This window comes from Pezoporus flaviventris, unplaced genomic scaffold (assembly GCF_033815535.1).
Source record: "Pezoporus flaviventris isolate CSIRO_AGI_PZ_B2104156 unplaced genomic scaffold, CSIRO_AGI_Pfla_v1 ptg000036l, whole genome shotgun sequence".
NCBI lineage: Eukaryota > Metazoa > Chordata > Aves > Psittaciformes > Psittacidae > Pezoporus > Pezoporus flaviventris.
In genome coordinates, this window is record NW_026892584.1 from 19789153 (window position 1) to 19802265 (window position 13113).

Here is a 13113-nt window from a genome sequence, read left to right on the forward strand (position 1 = left end):
GTTGTTCACTGATTGGTTGAATGATACAAGAAGATTGTACCCTTAACGAAATCTGATGCTGCTTTTTAACTCTATTACATTAAGCAATTCATTTCTACTAAACCAAGATCCATTAGAGAAAATTATTAAATCTACATGCATCATTTGATACAACTGAAATGAAATTCCAACAGTAAATCACTTTCCTAGCAGCAGTGTTTCTCCAGTGTGCCTCAGCGTCTGCTTTCATTACAAGTTTGGCTTCCCTCTATCTATATGCTTTTTTTTGACAGTGAACTACAACCATCCTATGACAATGTCTTAAAATAGTCTAGCTTTTCCTGTGAATTTAAAAATGTTTATTATTAAATTTAGTAAGATGCGGCCTGCTAAATAACTGAAGATGGTGAATGTGTTTTCCCTTTCACCAATGTGTGAATCTAACTAGATATTGATAATCACTTACAAAAAATTCCTTTAACAGTTCTGAGCAAACGGAGGGGATGGGAAGAATAATATGTTCTTTATGATGCCTTTCCAGTTCCTTGAGTCAGTACACTTGAAATGGGATTGGTGCCTCTACAGCAGTTTTGAAAGTATTTTCACCTAGCTCAAATAGACAAGTGTCATTCAATCTGATTTCAAATCATTGATATCAATGTTAGAGCTGACTACTACTCCTCTTTGAATCCTCCAAGACTACAATGAACTTAAGACTGTTCCTTCCTGAATATATTAACCAGGAATGCTGGTAGGAAAGGGAAACTGACATTAGAGTCCAATCCTTTATGATGAAACTGTATTACAGTGTGAAAGATGGGCCTAAAAAATACTTTCTTTACAGGCCAAGAAAGTATGAGTTTCTACACGAATTTTCTATTCTGTTTTTTACACTTACCAATAATGCACTTTAGTATCTTCCAGGAAAATACTAAACAATAGGACTAACATCTGTTACATGGTAAAAATAATATTCCTACCTCTTGCTTCTGAGTTTGTTTTTTTCAAACCAAATTGTACAATAGATTCAGTATCTCTTTGAAAATGGCAATTTGCATTTTTTTGTGTATTAGTAATTAATTTTTTTGTGTGTTAGTAACTTCACCCACTTCAGCCTGCAGTCCTAAGCAAAAAGAAAAAAGGGAATCACATAGCTGTGTGCCAGCTGCTAGGACCTGAAGCACCATTTCAGCATTCAGCATAAAATACCATCTATTTGCAGTTAATCTGAATTTAGAATGTGATATGAGTGAGTCAGCAACACCTTTATAAAGCAAAGTAGTGAGGCAACCAGTTTTTGAATGTTGCTAAGCATTCAAACAATTACAACGAGTTCTAAAATTAATTAAAAAAAAATTTTTTTTTCAATTATTCCAAATGAATGGAGGTGAATGGAAGGAGAAAGAGTCTAGAGATCCCACATTTTCCACTTCTGTCCAATCTTGCTTTCATAAAATCCTGATTATCTCTAAAATAGTGGTATAGTCTGAGAACCTGCTCTTGTCTTTGAAGGTACAAGCAAACTGTACTGCACTTCTTAAGCATAAGACTTCAAATGCTGTAGCAGATTAAAAAAAGCAAGTGGCAATGCAGACTTATGTATCTAAGTGGGCTGAACTGTTACAATAACTCAAGTCTACTAATTTTTACATAGAAATTTAGATCACTGTGAGGTAAGATGAATTGTCAGATTTCAATAACAAATGGATAATATTAAGAAAGACATAGTAGGACTATGAAGTTAGAAGGCATCACAATGTGTTAACATCAAAAGCTTTGAATACTAAATTCTGTTTTAATTTGAGGAAATCTTCTGTTGCCACAAAACAGAAAGGCCTTCTGAACTGGACCACAGCCTGTATTGATGGTGTGCTTAATAAATGCTTCCTTTTAAAAAAATATTTCTGTATCTAGTGAAATTAAACCATGTTGCATCTATTGTTTCTCACCTAAAACTGAAACCTCTTTTTATAAAATGAACAGAATCCAGGGTCTTATTTATTGAGCATTTAAGTGAACATGTTCTGATGTGGAAACAGGGTAGGCAAAGCAATGAGGATACCCCAAGCGATCACCATTCTGCTGGGAGGGAAGGTGTCATTGTTTCATTCCTCTTTATCACTTGCTTAGGTAAGTTTGATAGTTAAGGGTAATATGCAAAGCAGATGAATCATGTATCTGCTCTTCATGAAGGGGGAAAAGTTCCTGTGTGGTAGTACGGAAGAGTGTAGAAGTTAAAAATTCAAAGCAAGAAAATTCCAGAAAATATTTGCTTTAAACTCTGGAGGGCTTTTTTTTTGTGTGTCAGTGCAGCCTATGTGGTTTTTAAGGCTTTCTTCTGTTTTACGTTCTTTTTTCTTTCCCCAACAAGAGAATTCTGTGGAATACCTAAGGCAGATTATTTCTCATTCTTACATATTCTTACATATTAGCCTGGAACCAGTGTAAATAGGGGCAGACCGTGCCTCTGCTGAATGCAGAGATCCAGAGGAGAAATCTCTAAACTGACAGTGAATGACTGGCTGTAAGTGCCAGGAACAGTGTAACTGCAATGGGGTAAAGCTTCAGATGAGCCAGTTTGCTTTTTGGAAGGGTCAGTTAAATGCTATGGAGTGTACAGCAACTAAACTGCTCTGACACTCAAGCTGGCATATTTTCAGTACAGGGTTATCTATCTCTACACTGCACTGCAGTAAAGAATGTAAACTTTAACTTGAAATATTATTAAAGGTGTCATTATCTAGTTTAGATTTGCCTAAACAAAGAGAATTTCTCTTCATTTCCTTAGTTGTATTAGTTAATGCTATCCCCATAATGTTAATTGGCTGGCATAGGGACTACCCTGATTGTCAACTAGTTTACCTCTGTTGGGAAGAATAGAGCATGACTGCATTCATTGTCAGACTCAGAGGAGACAGAAGTTACATCCTCCAGACTTCTGGAGGCAGAAGTTACATCCTTCATCTACTTGCCAAATGATGCTGTCATTCAGTATTGTACAATACCCAGTGTTTACTTTCTGGGTGACTTAATTTTCCTTTTCTCAAGAGAGTTCCTATGTAAAAAATTATGGTGGGAAATTTGCAGAGCTACTCTCAGCTCATACCTTTCTTCTAACATAGTTCATTATCAACCTCAAAAAACATTTTGTGTCATAAATCAATAATCTGCAGTAAATGAGTGTGGGGAAGAATATACTTATTTTTACTGAGCACAATATTACAACAAATTCCAATTTCAGGGAGATTTACTCTATTTTCTTCAGGCAGATGTTAAATAGTCAATTTGATTTAGGTAGAATTAGCTGGCTTTTCCTTTTGTACTCAAAATTGTACAACTACTTTTCCCACCAAGAGTAACAAAACTCAGTACCCAGTCTGGCTTTTTTTAATGTAAAGATTTTTTTTTTTTTTTTTCCCCAAGGAGTTATGCATGGAAAAAGGTACAAAATAGCTGTGTGTAAGAGATCAATAATGGGACGTCACTAAAAATCCATTTTGCCCATCACCCCAACCTAAGATAAAAAACTGCTGATATCTTGTCTTTGATTCATCTCTGCTTAGTGTTAAGCCTGTATGCATGACTATACAGTCTAAGTGGTTGCATCCCAAAAACTTTTATCACTAATGAGGTTCTAGAGAAACATCCTTTTACTCCGATGCCTAGTTTAAGAAACAGACTTTTCAAGATAAAAGAACTTCAATTAGCAGTCAAAGGGAAAAAGCAACAACACAAAACAAACCCACAGTATTCAAGCTCAGAGCTATCTGCTGGTTGATGGATGTAACATTATAAATGAAATGTCAGCAGATCCTGATTTAGGATGAAGCAGAATATGTACCAGAGAAATAAATATTTTTTAATCAATCATACATACTTCTCTGATAGTTAAAATAGAGTTATGATCTAGGGATTGCAGAAACAAAAAAACTATGAAAGTATACTTTGAAAATGCCTCAGTAGGGTTGTTGGGCTTTACCCAACTGGGACTTTACTGGTTTCAGCTGTGAAATGTGTTTATAAATAAAGGAAGAAAACAATGCTCATGTTTTTGTTGGTAATACAGACCTGTAGACTGAAGAGGATGTTAGGAACTGGGAAAGAATGAGGATTACTCATTCTTCAAAATGAGGAATTTAAAACTTCTGTTTGATTTGTTTTGGTGTCTTGGTCAAAAATTTTGTATCTATTCAAGATTCTTCCATTTGATATTTTTCCTAGTTCCTGAGAGCAGATGTTAGAATCATAGAATCATAGAATAGTTAGGGTTGGAAAGGATTTTAAGATCATCTAGTTCCAACCATCTAGTTCTACACTAGTTCCATCTAGTTCTACACTAATTGTTTTCTTTTCTTTTGTACAGGATAATGAATGAGCCCAGGTTAAGGGAAAAGAACAACAACAAAAAGGCATATAGTGAATACAGAAGCTCTTTATTTCCTGATCAGAGCAGTAGAAAATTCTCTTTCTTTTTTTTCAAACAAGTAATGTCACCAGTTTCTTGATCCTCCCACCCCTGCTTAAAAGTGAAGATTAATTTAACAAATTGACCAGAGCTCGATTACAAGGAAAAGAAAAATTCCTTTAAAAACGTGGAGAAGTTCCATTAGATTATTATTTAAACTCAGTTCAGTCCTCCTGGAATTTTCAAATTGACTGCTGAAGGATAAATCTTTTATTTGTAGTGGTTTTGCTTTTTTCAAGTTATTATTTCTGCAGGGAACTATGTAGACAATGATTTTTCATGTAGATATATTCAGACACAAGAATTTTTTTTTGTATAACAGTGGCTGTATAATGAGATTTTTCCCTCCTCTGTTGTGCAGCTTCATACTGAGATCTACCAATTTGTCATTTGTTATAGTTTTGCTTCGAGATCATTTATTGCATTTATTGTTCTCCCTTGAAATCAACATTGTAAAATTGGTACATGTGAAATATTCATATGCTAGTAATTACTAAGAGTTTATTTTTGTTGTTATTGCTGAACATTATTAGGTACAATGCTTAGTTCATTTTTTACACTGAATTCTGAGCATAACTCTTCAAATGCAGTAATTTGTGTCTGTGAAAAATTAGACTCATGAAAACTCATGAAACTTTCTGAACATTGTCATAACAAGATTTCTGTGGAGTTACGTCTAATTTATATTAATATAAATGATATTTGATGTGACACTAATTTTTCTTGCACAATTCAACAGGAACAGCATAGAAATTAACTCTAAATATTGATCTGAAATTTGTTACATTCAGTCTTCTTATTTTTCAATTCTGCTGTTTGACAGATATTTGGAAATTATAAACTAGTATTTCTTTGAAAAAGTAGAAAGCCAGAGTTCTTCACATGTTCCCGTGACTGTTCATTCTGGAACATATTCCTGTACTAACTGTTCTTATGGAGCTGGATTCTGCTGAATGCTTGTGCTCTTAAATAGAAGTATCAATTACTTTTCTTTTTGCTTGGCTTTTTTTTAATCAGTAGAAAACTTTTCTGGAAGACTTTAGTTTAACAACTTATGACTCTACTTCTGTGTGGAAATGCAACAAAACCAAATTACATTTGTAGCTTTTATAGTCCCCTAATATCTTTTGAAGAAGCAACATGAACAGAAGAGCCTGTAATGGCTGGGAGCAGAGTTTATGGAACATCCTCAGCATGGGCTACTGTATCCATAGTAGGAGAACCATAATATGAAACCAATGAAGTTGCACAGCATGGTTTGTCTAACATAATGCATAGGAAATTGTTCACAAAACTATTGTACTGTAAATCTTTGCTGACTTTTAGGTAGTTTTAGTGTCTGGGGAGTACTCAGTTTGTTAAAAAATTGGAACATCTAATTTTAATTTCAAAGATGTTAATAGTGATCCAGAATAAAGTAAGTCTGAAAGAAACCTTAGCAAAACATTCACATAGATATAAAATAGTTCCTTGTCTCTTTGTTCTGGAAGCTTTGAGCAGCACAACATTTTCTGGCGTAGCTAGGGACACTTCTGAATAACTGAAAAAAAATTTAAATTAGAATTAAAAAAAAAAAGGTTTCCCATGCCCACTGTGTCTTCATTTAATATTCTTGATGTTAATAAATTATTGCAATAGAATGTAATAATAGTAGATTTCTGTGTGACAGGAGCAAATTTTCATTTAAAATAAGACCATCCATTATAATCAGAGACAGAGTACTTGAACTGAAGATCACCACTCAGTTAAAATAAAAAATAACGGCAGTGGCATCTCTAATAGAAAATGTCAAATGGATACATGACATGTGTTGCATATTTAAAATGTTTTCTGTAAGTCACGTATGCCATTTTAGATTTTAGAATTTAAAAAACACTTTACTGCCTTTTAGTTGTCAAGGACACCACATCTGTAATTTTATTTGAGACATCAGAGTCCATAGAGCTACTTAACTGTATGCTTTGTATGACAATAGACAACTGAAACAAATAAGCACTAAACCCACAAACTAATTATAAATGCAAGTGGGCAGACAGAACATAAAGTTGTAATTGACTCTAGGGACTCCTGCAACGTATCAAATTAGGAAAGGGCTTTAGGTTGTGTGTATCAGCATGACCCCTGAAATAACTATCAAAACCTTATTGGACAACTATAAATGAAAAAATACACATTTTGGCCTCCATTATTTGTTACAGATTTGTAAATGAAAAGTCTCTGTCTCATGCTGATGATTTTCAGAAGCTAGCATAGAATTTTGCAACTATGTGTTCAGGTTTATAGAAATGGTGTGGCTTAGATCATAAAGTTTTTGAAGAAATGAAAAAAAAGTACAAATACTTAGTCATCACAAGCTGAGGTTTGTTGCGGTTTATTTGTCTCTTGATGTTCTACTTATTTACTTCTTGTTATTAAGAAAGATATGAATCACCAAGAATCATAACTGCTTTTTTTTTTTTTTTTTAATCTGGTTCTTTGCCTGCTGCATACAAAAGCATTTTGTTCTTCTTGACAGTGCCCAGCCTTGTTAAATCAACTGCTGTTTTTTCTCAAATACAATTTACAAAATTATCACCTTACTTTAAAACAAACATAAACTGTAGATGATTGATAATTAATCTAGTTATTAATTTGGTCTTCATGCAGCAAGTCTGTTCACCATACACTCCAGTACCTGTTGGTTTACCAGTGAGTAAAAGAGAACTAATGGTAATACCAGAGATGCTTAAGGAATGTATTGATTCTTTATTCCAGTTCTTGCAGTTATGAGGACATTTCAGAAGGGGAGAAAGAGATACAGCACCAGGACACAACAGTATACATTAAAGCTTTCTAAATAAATGAAACAATGAAATTGATCATTAAGTTGCAAAATGTCTCATTAGAATCTACATTGAAAAACTGAAGGGTGGCAAATACATAATCTGAATAATGAAAATGCTAGATCCTGGGCAGAACAGTTCAGTAAACCTTCGAGTACAATAGAATTACTTAAAGTTGTATCTGAAGAGGATTGTAGAACAAGTTGAGTAGGTACATATAGCATGATAGGGAAAATCAAGGCAAAAAAGTGCAAAGGAAGTGCTCCCAGTCCTTGCTGCTGGATCGTATCAGTTTGAAAGCTGCATTCCTAATCTCATCTAACCAAGTCTTTTCCAAATACTGTACACAGTATTACAAATACTTTGTATATTCACACTACTTCTCTGTACTGATATATGTTATAGGAATATGACATAAAAGCTACAGCTGTTAGAGTTTTCCAATTTTTTTGTTTAGCAAGAAAATTGTAAATCATATTTTGGGTTAAAATAAGAGAAAAGAAAAACATAGCCAGAATTACAGCCTGGCACAATTCAGACACATAAACCCCTCTCTGAATTGCTTCAAAGTCTAACCCAACTTCAGGAAGATCCTGAACAGGATGAGGTCAAATTTCATGTGAATCATGAGACAATAACAGTTTTTTAAAAGATGAGAGAGAATGGATGATTATAACTCCACAATGATAATTTGTTTAATCAGGTCCAGATAGAGTAATTCTAAGCTTTCACTCTATTATGTTTGCAGAATTAGAAGAGCTATATAATTCCATCCATTCAACATGACACTGCTCCATGGAAATGTGTAACTGCAACTTATGATAGTTATGCTCTTTATTTACAGATATTAATCTCTGATTAAAATAATTTTTATTGAAATCATCATAGATAAATGTATACAATATATGAAGTATATAGACAGTCTGATATTTAACCTTACAAAAATGTGTTAGAAAAGGACTCTTAGTACTTGTACTAAGTATGACAAAAATATTTTATTTCAATTGTATAAATTAAGGTCAAAAGCTATGCTCAACCTGGATATCACTTAAGAGAATGCCGCATTGAAAACATAACCACCACTGCCAAACCTCTCAATTTCTCATTCCTGTATCCTAATGTTCCTGAAAAATTGGCTTCTTTCTTTTGGCACTGCTGTTAGTGGGCATGCTGTCGATTCTGTACCCTCCAGGCTGTGGGCTTCTCTGAAAAACCTGGGAAGACTACAGGAGAACAAAAGTTCCACTGCAGCCAAGAAGGGAGAAAATAATTTATTGACATAAGCATATTCACTCCTACCTTGCTTTATACAGGATGCTGTGTTTGCTGACCTTCCTTCTGAACCAGCATTTCCACTTCCTAATGCAGATTTGGATAACACTTCCAATCAGGTTATTTAGGAACATACTGACAATCCTGCTGCCCTACATCAAGGTCTAATCAAGGTGAAATTTACAGCAAATGTTATACTGAGGGTCATCCTGGGCAGCAGAGGCAAGGGGCAGGCAAGTAAATTAATGCTGCCATATCCTCAGGCACCTCAAACACTTGGTTTGTACTTAATGCAAATTTGAGCAATGGGATTAGAAGAACTGAAATCTGTCTGTCAGATTCTTAAAAAAGTTTCCCATCTTAAATGCCTGCTGTCCTGAGGCATTGCAATGTTTTAACATGCATGTCTTTAATCTTGGCATATTTTCCTACATTTCAAGAACTGTTAGTGTGTGCTGTCACATTTACAGCCAAAATCAAGCAAAAATGCATTAACAATAACATATCGTTGCACTAGCCCAATGTGTTGCACAATCAACGTAGAGCCAGAAATAAAATGGGTTTTGTACATGTTCTGTAGGATCAAGGCATCATTACTCTTAGCTGACATATAAAGAAGAGAGTAAGCTGCTAATACAAGTAAATATTTAATACAAAATTCTTTTAGTTTTATGCTATTCTGGTTTTGATTTATAGTTTTGAACTGTGATTTAGATCTGTTGCCAATCATCTCACCAGAATTTTCTAATAGATACATTTTGTGGGATTTGCTATAGATATAGCTCCGCTCCCCCTGCTCCCAAATCTGGCTCTCTAGAAAGTTTTATCTTTTTGTTCATGTGAATAAGGTATTGCTTACTCAGGCTTGGCAGAAATCTTATCAATGTGTATAACAGCCTGGCTCTGTGGTGCCTAAGGAAAGGAAAAGTGGTAGTGGACACAAACTGAAATACAGTATATTCCATTCAAACATAAGAAAACCTTTCTTTATGGTCTGCATAGCCAAGCACTGGAACAGGCTGTCAGCATGGGGGGGGGGGGGGTGACAAGCAATTTAGAGGTTGCTTCCAACTGACCAGTGTCTCTGTAACTCTGTGACTGGTGCCAGAATTTACTGTGTGAGACTATGGAAGATACTGGTTTGTGTCACATCTTTCAGGATTCATCTATGGCTGTGTAAATAAGATATACTTCATTAGCACCTTGTACTGAAAATGACTGTATTTTGTAAGTCATCTCCTTTTTATTTTTCTGAATCCACAGTTCAGTACTTTAGAAGACCTTGCTAGAACTGCTAAGTGTTAGCACATGGCTTTTAGTTTCTATGAGAGATTATAAATGAGTAAAGCTTTCCTTACCTAAGGACTAAGCCATAATATTTGTATTAGGCCAACAGTTCAAAAAAACACTTCTAATTAAAGAGCATCAACTGTCATGTCTTAAATACAGCAGCTCATCCATTTTAATCTATGTATACAGTGATGGATTACCCCAAATGAATTTATTCTAGCCATGTTCATCTCTCTGATAAAAGTACTGTCACAAATTTCAGCTGGTCATGGTAGTTCAGAACTGCAAGATATGATTTGCATTGTAATTTTGGTATGTTCAGATACAATTAAAATGGTTTAATCAGTACATTTTCATTCTACTGAAACAATATTTTTAGAAAATATAATGTGTCCTGGGTTCAGCAATAGCAGTCATATTTCTCCTTGGCAGCTGGTGCAGTGCTATGTTTTTGACTCCCAGCCTGAGAACAACGCTGATAACACCAATGTTTTCAGTTGTTGCTAAGTCATGTTTAGTCTGACCAAGGACTTTATGAGTCTCATTCTCTTCCAGGGAGGAGGGGAAGCCAGGAGGAAGCAGAGACGGGGCGCCTGACCCAAACTAACCAAAGAGGTATTCCATACCACAGCACGTCATGCCCAATATATAAACTGGGGGCAGTTACCCGGAAGGGCTAGATTGTTACTGGCCTTGAGTAAGCGTTCCGGAGGTAATATCCCCCCCCTTCCTCCCCGCGCTCCTGGAGGGATGGGGAGAAGAATTTAAAGAATGCAACTCCCATGGGTTGAGGTAAGTACAGTCCAGTAACTAAGGTATAACAAAAACCACTGCTGCTACCACCAATGATAATAATAATAAGGGAAATAACAAGGGAAGAGAATACAACCGCTCACCACCTGCCGACTGATACCCCGACCCAAGCAATGATCTAGCCCTTCTGGGTAACATATATATCTATGTATGAGACAAGAGTGATGGTATATTGAAAAATGTGAGATCTGAGCATGACGTGAATGGTATGGAGTAAGGGATGGATACTGTCCTGGGTTCAGCAGCAGCAGCCATTTTTTTCCTTCTTAGTAGCTGGTGCAGTGCTGTGTTTTTGACTTTCAGCCTAGGAACAGCGCTGATAACACCGATGTTTTTTGTTGTTGCTCAATAGTATTTACTCTGACCAAGGACTTTCTGAGTCTCATGGTCTGCCAGGGAGAAGGGAAAGCCGGGAAGAAGCAGAGACAGGACACTTGACCCAAACTAGCCAAAGAGGTATTCCATACCACAGCACATCATGCCCAGTATATAAACTGGGGGCAGTTACCCGGAAGGGCTAGATTACCGCTCAGGTCAGGCTGGGTATCGGTCAGCGGATGGTGAGGTGTTGTATTCTCTTCCCTTGTTATTTCCCTTATCATTGTTATTATTGGTGGTAGCAGTAGTGGTTTGTGTTATACCTTAGTTACTGGGCTGTTTTTATCTCAACCCGTGGGAGTTACATTCGTTCGATTCTCCTCCCCACCCATCCAGGAGCTGGGGGAGGAAAGGGGAGGAGTGAGCTAGCAGCAGTGTGGTTCTGGGTTACTACTGGCTGGGCTTAAACCACGATACACTATAAAATAAATATTGGCTTGATTTGAAACTTTTATTATGCACTTTTTAACATCCACTTTCATTCATAGACAGGAGAGTGTTACATGGAAAAATTTAAATCACCTGTTTCACAAATTTGTCAATTACAGTCCTCTGTAGATAGGTTACAGCCCTCTGTAGATAGGTTTGGCTCCCAAGTCTAAATCCAAAGTCTGAGTGACTGCAAAAGTCTAACTGACACCAAAATCTAACTGAACTTCTTCTCCAAGTTTTATTTAGGAATGCAAACCTTTCCAAAGGAGATATTAAAGACTCTATAGCTTGTGATCTGCAAATTAAGTTGTCTCCAAGCAGGTCTGGATATGTCATAACAACCTTAATAGAGCAGAACAGAATGTTACATTACAAATGTATGTATTTGAAGAATTGACAAGGCTCTGGACACATACTTGATTTACAAAACTTTTCTGTGTATGTAGAAGTACTGTAAATTTTACCAATTTTTTATCCATACCTGTAATTTGTTTTTGTAGTGTTGGACTTTTGCAAAAAGGAGTTTTATTATTTTTCCACACAATTCTTCTCCAAAGCTATAATTCTCAATGTCATTGCAATAGTTTGTCAAATAAATTATTGAAATAAAGCCGTATTTAATTTTGTCACAGGGCTAAGAAAGAAAGTACAACTTAACTGTATAGTCTCACTTGTATAATACAAACAGCTTCATTTCATCTATTTTGCCTTAAATAGACCTTTCTCAGTTGGATTTTGTTCAGACAGTACTTCCTAAAATTCTCCAAATCTATTATCAGATTGAGACTGTCACTTCATACTTAGCTACATAGGTATCCTGTTAAGCTTTCCTCCTCCCACCTCCGAGTTACTTCCATCTAATTTGTACTCAGCTAGATTCCACTTCCAGTTATAGCTCCTGCTTATATGTTTAAGGAAGATCTATTAACCAGCTGCACATATTCTCCTTTGTATACACAGTAATTAAGTTACCTCTCACCTTTTCTGATAGATGAAATCTCATTTGTACTTTGGAAAGCTTTTGTCTAGTAATGTAGTAAATTTCTTCAGTTTCTGAACAATCCAGTTCTTAAATATCCACTTAAAATCTTTAAGACAGATATCTTAATGTTGTATCTAAATCTTTAGACACAACATTCAAGGTAAGGTTAAGGATCAATCAGGGAACAAGTAGCTAAAATACAAAAAGTGAAAGGCTAAAGCTTTTTAAGACCATTATTCTTAAAATAAAAATTCTTAACCACAGAACTTATTTTTCTATAAAGTAATATTTCCACTTCTGAAGATTTTCTGTCTGCATCTTTGATGTGATTCATGGAAGATATAGCTAGAAAGTTTCACAATAACTTTTAGAATTGCAGAATGTCTTTGATCTCACTGTATGCTCTTTAATTTCCTCTGCTGCAAAATTTAGATTTTTTTTTTACATGCATTTCAATGAATTTTCATCACTCAAGTATCTGGAAGAAGAATTTAGTATCATATATGTATTATTCTGTAATAGAATTATATGAAGTTGACATAAATTGGCCCATCAGCTTTAAAATAAGCCAATAAAAGTCACTTAGAATAGAAAACACTTGTGACAGAGCTCTATACACTTATTACCTCAGACATTCTCCCTGCAATATGTAGCACACCCTCTCCTTTTTGCATAAACTG